This window comes from Nomascus leucogenys, chromosome 10, assembly GCF_006542625.1.
Source record: "Nomascus leucogenys isolate Asia chromosome 10, Asia_NLE_v1, whole genome shotgun sequence".
NCBI classification, from domain to species: Eukaryota; Metazoa; Chordata; class Mammalia; order Primates; family Hylobatidae; genus Nomascus; species Nomascus leucogenys.
Window position 1 is genome coordinate 54,623,821 of NC_044390.1, and position 4,944 is coordinate 54,628,764.

The window sequence follows — 4,944 nt, forward strand, 5'->3', positions numbered from 1 at the left end:
CCAGGTTCAAGTGATTATCCTGCCTCAGCCTCCTGATTAGCTGGAATTAAAGGCACCTGCCCCCACGCCCAGCTAATTTTTGTATTTTTAGTAGAGACGGGGTTTCACCATGTTGGCCAGGCTGGTCTCAAAATCCTGACTTGAGTGATCCACCTGCCTCAGCCTCCCAAAGTGCTGGGATTACAGGCATGAGCCACCACGCCCAGCAGCATTTTAAACTATCTGAAACAAATGTATGAAAGTAGTGACTGTCGGTGTACTACCTTTCTAGAAGGTAGCTGAGCAATATCAGTATTGAATTTGCACACCCTTTGACTCAACACAAGGTTTATATCTACTAAGACACTTTTTTTTTTTGAGACAGAGTCACTCTGTTGCCCAGGCTAGAGTACAGTGGTGCAATCTCGGCTCACTACAACCTCCACCTCCAGACTCAAGCGAGTCTCCTGCCTCAGCCTCCCGAGTAGCTGGGATTACAGGCACGTGCCACCATGCCCGGCTAATTATTTTTTAGTAGAAACAGGGTTTCTCCATGTTGGCCAGGCTGGTCTCGAACTCCTGGCCTCAAGTGATCTGCCCGCCTTGGCCTCCGAAAGTGCTGGGATTACAGGTGTGAACCTCCATGCCCAATCCTATATACACTAAGACACTTAACAGTGGCCTAAAAATGGAACCAAGCCAGGAGACTACAGAGTCTCACTTCAATAAGTTGTGGTGAGTCCACACCATGGCATCCTATGCAGCCTCAAAAATCACAACACCGCCAGGGCGCAGCAGCTCACATCTGTCATGCCAACACTTTGGGAGGCCGAGGCGGGTGGATCACGAGGTCAGGAGTTCAAGACCAGCCTGGCCAGCATGGTGAACTCCTGTCTCTACTAAAAATACAAAAATTAGCTAGGTGTCACGCACATGCCTGTAATCCCAGCTACTCAGGAGGCTGAGGCAGGAGAATCCCTTGAACTTGGGAGGCGGAGGTTGCAGTGAGCCGAGATCATGCTACTGCCCTCCAGCCTGGGCAACAGAGTGAGACTCTGTCTAAAAAAAAAAAAAAATGACAATACAGATTCATTAACCTGTTCTGATTGAGGAGCCTGTTAAGAATCCTGTAAATGCTGTGTATCTTCAACCCTTGAAAAGGCATTTATTTTGCTCTCAATCTTGTTAGTTCATGGTTCTCTGAAATCTCTCCATTGGAGATCCCCAGTTAAAACTCCTTGATGTAGCCGGGCACGGTGGCTCACACCTGTAATCCCAGCACTTTGGGAGGCCGAGGCAGATGGATCACCTGAGGTCAGGAGTTTGAGACCAGCCTGGCCAACATGGTGAAACCCTGTCTCTACTAAAAATATAAAAATTAGCTGGGTGTGGTGGTGTGCACCTGTAGTCCCAGCTACTCGGGAGGCTGAGGCAGAAGAATTGCTTGAACCCAGGAGGCAGAAGTTGCAGTGAGCAGAGATCACACCACTGCACGCCAGCTGGGTGACAGAGCAAGACTCTGTCTCAAAAAAAAAAAAAAAAAAAAAAAAATGTAGATTTTACCTGGCATGAAAAGTGCCCACACTCTGGATTACTGACTGTTCTTTAAACAGTATGGGCCGGGCACAGTGGCTCACGCCTGTAATCCCTGCACTTTAGGAAGCCAGGGCAGGCAAATCAGTTGAGGTCAGGAGTTCCAGACCAGCCTAGCCAACATGGTGAAACCCCGTTTTTACTAAAAATACAAAGATTAACTGGGTATGATGGCAGGCGCCTGTCATCCCATCTACTTGGAAGGCTGAGGCAGGAGAATCACTTGAACCTGGCAGGCGGAAGGTGCAGTGAGCGGAGATTGAACCACAGCACTCTAGGCTGGGCAACAGACAGGACGCTGTCTCAAAAAAAAAAAAAAAAAATTTAGGGCCGGGCGTGGTGGCTCACGCCTATAATCCCAGCACTTTGGGAGGCTGAGGCGGGTGGATCCACCTGAGGTTGGGAGTTTGAGGCCAGCCTGACGAACAGGGAGAAATCCCGTCTCTACTAAAACTAAAAAATTAGCTGGGTGTGGTGGCACATGCCTGTAATCCCAGCTAGTCGAGAGGCTGAGGCAGGAGAATTGCTTGAACCCGGGAGGTGGAGGTTGCGGTGAGCCGAGATCGTGCCTTTGCACTCCGGCCTGGGCAACAAGAGCGAAACTCCATCTCAAAAAATAATAATAATAAATAATAAAAAAATTTAAAATAGGCCGGGCGCGGTGGCTCACGCTTGTAATCCCAGCACTTTGGGAGGCCGAGGCGGGCGGATCACGAGGTCAGGAGATCGAGACCACGGTGAAACCCCGTCTCTACTAAAAATACAAAAAATTAGCCGGGCGTGGTGGCGGGCGTGTGTAGTCCCAGCTACTCGGAGAGGCTGAGGCAGGAGAATGGCGTGAACCCGGGAGGCGGAGCTTGCAGTGAGCCGAGATTGCACCACTGCACTCCAGCCTGGGCGACAGAGCGAGACTCCGTCTCAAAAAAAAAAAAAAAAAAAAAAAATTAAACAGTATGATCCCACACTGTTCTATCTGCCTATTTAGGGTGTTTAGAGCTGGCCCCTTGTTCAGATCATAGTGCAGACCTCACCTCGAGAGCCTTTCCTGACAACCCCATCAGCCTGGGCCCCACCCTCCCTTGTATCATAGTCTCAGCATCCTCTTCTCCTTAATAACACCTTTGAGATGATATATTTGTTTACTGACTTTGGGACTATTTCCCGCCATAGACTGAGTCCCCTGAGAGCAGAGCTGAGATCTGAGTTGTGCATGACTGTATCTATAAGCCACATCCAACTGGCCGCCTGTTTTTGTGAGCGAGGAAGGTTTTTCAAAGGTGAACATGTGCCATCAACAGACGACAGGAAATACAACTGGGAGCCCCAATTAAGTGAAATGTTATCCCCCAAAAGAATTCCACTCTTATGAATAGACTTGGGTCTTAGTCCATTTTGCATCGCTATAAAACAACACCTGAGACTGGGCAATTTTTAAAGAACAGAAATTTATTTCTTACAGTTCTGGAGGCTGCTATATCCAAAGTCGAGGGCCTTCTTGCTGGTGAGGACTCTGCAGAGTCTTGAGGTAGCACAGGGCATCACATGGCTAGCAGGCTGTGTGCAAGCTCAGGTCTCTTTTCCTTTTTTTTTTTTTGGAACGGAGTCCTGCTCTGTTGCCCAGGCTGGAGTGCAGTGGTGCGATCTTGGCTCACTGAAAGCCCACTCCCAGGATAACCTATTTATCCATTAACACATGAATGGCAGGACCTCATAACCCAATCACCTCTTAAAGGCCCCACCTCTTAATGCCGTTTCACTGGGGATTAGGAACAAACATTCAAACTGTAGCAACTTGTTATTTAAGAAACTACTCAGTTATCATATTTTGATTTTCACCAACAAAAATTTTATGAACTTTTCTTTCTGGTTATAGAAATACCTAAATAAGGCTGGGTAGGGTTGCTCACACCTGTAATCCCAGCACTTTGGGAGGCCAAGGCAGGCAGATCATGTGAGGTCAGGAGTTCAAGAGCAGCCTGGCCAACCTGGTGAAACCCCATCTCTACTAAAAATGCAAAAATTAGCCGGGCGTGGTGGTGCGCACCTGTAGTCCCAGCTCCCCTGGAGGCTGAGGCAGAAGAATTGCTTGAGCACGGGAGGCAGAGGTTGCAGTGAGCTGAGATCACACCACTGCACTCCAGCTTGGGAGAGAGAGCAAGACTGTGTCTCAAAAAAAAAAAAAAAAAAAAAAACCCAAACAAATAAGATCCTCGATCTTCATGAGAAAATATGAACTAGAGGACATATAGAAAAAAAAAAATCCTTGATCTTGCCTTCTGACCTGCAGAGTCTAAAATATTTGCTTTCTGTCCCTTTTATACAAAAAGTTTGTTGATTCCTAGCCTACAGCAACACTTGATGTAGAGTTGTCAATCCATAAGCGTCTGGTGGAAAAATGCTGTAACAATAAAAAATGAAACTAATCTAAAATACATGTGCATTTATTTGCACAGAAAAAAACAGGCTGGGTAAAATAGCTCATGCCTATAATCCTAGAACTTTGGGAGGCCGAGGCGGGAGGATTACTTGAGCACAGGAGTTCAGGGCTAGTGAGCTATGATCATGACACTGCACTCCAGCGTGGGCCACAGAGCAAGACCTTGTCTCAAGAAAAAAGAAAAAGAAAAAAAAAAACGGATAAAGGAAAAAAAAGCGGGGGCGGGGGGGGGGCAGGTATAGCCAACTAAGCATTAACCATCTCAAGAGGATCAGTTTATATTGGACGTCCACAGCAGAAATTTGCTGCTTCTGGCTATCTTTTCCCCACAATTAGCAAGGGTTAGCTTTATTATTTTAGAGGCAACCCAACTGCATCTTTTAGAAAGGTGCTGTGCCCTCTAGGCCAGCAATTTGAGGGTATGGGTTGGGGGGTACCCCGTCCCAAAGTCTTCCTGACCAAAGAGTGGAGCGGAAGAAAGCGAGCAGGAGGATGTTTTGAACCTAGATACGTCCAGCTGCAATCCCTGTCAAGCTCGTCGCCCCCAGTTCTGCTCCACCTCCGGTACGGCCGGGGAGAATGTGACAGTCGCCGCAGCCCGGGATCCGCCCGGACGCACCTCACCTCGTAGTCTCCTCACTGTGCCCGCGAAAGGAAACAGAGACCCTGGCCCAGGCACGACGTCCCCAGGCCCCTTGCCGCCCGGAGGTAGCAACCAGCCAGCCCGTCGGGCTGCGACGCCGACCAAGGGGCTCGCCCCCCTCCCCCCGGTCTCGACTACCAGCCACCTGCGCCGTTCCAGCCTTCCCGCGGCGCCGCGCGACTGAGACCCACTGCGCAAGTGTCAGTAAACTTCTGCGCGTGCGCCTCGCTAGCCCCTCCCGCGCGCCAGGCATCGCGCGGCTTCTTCCCGCCTGCCTCCCGCTCTCACTTCC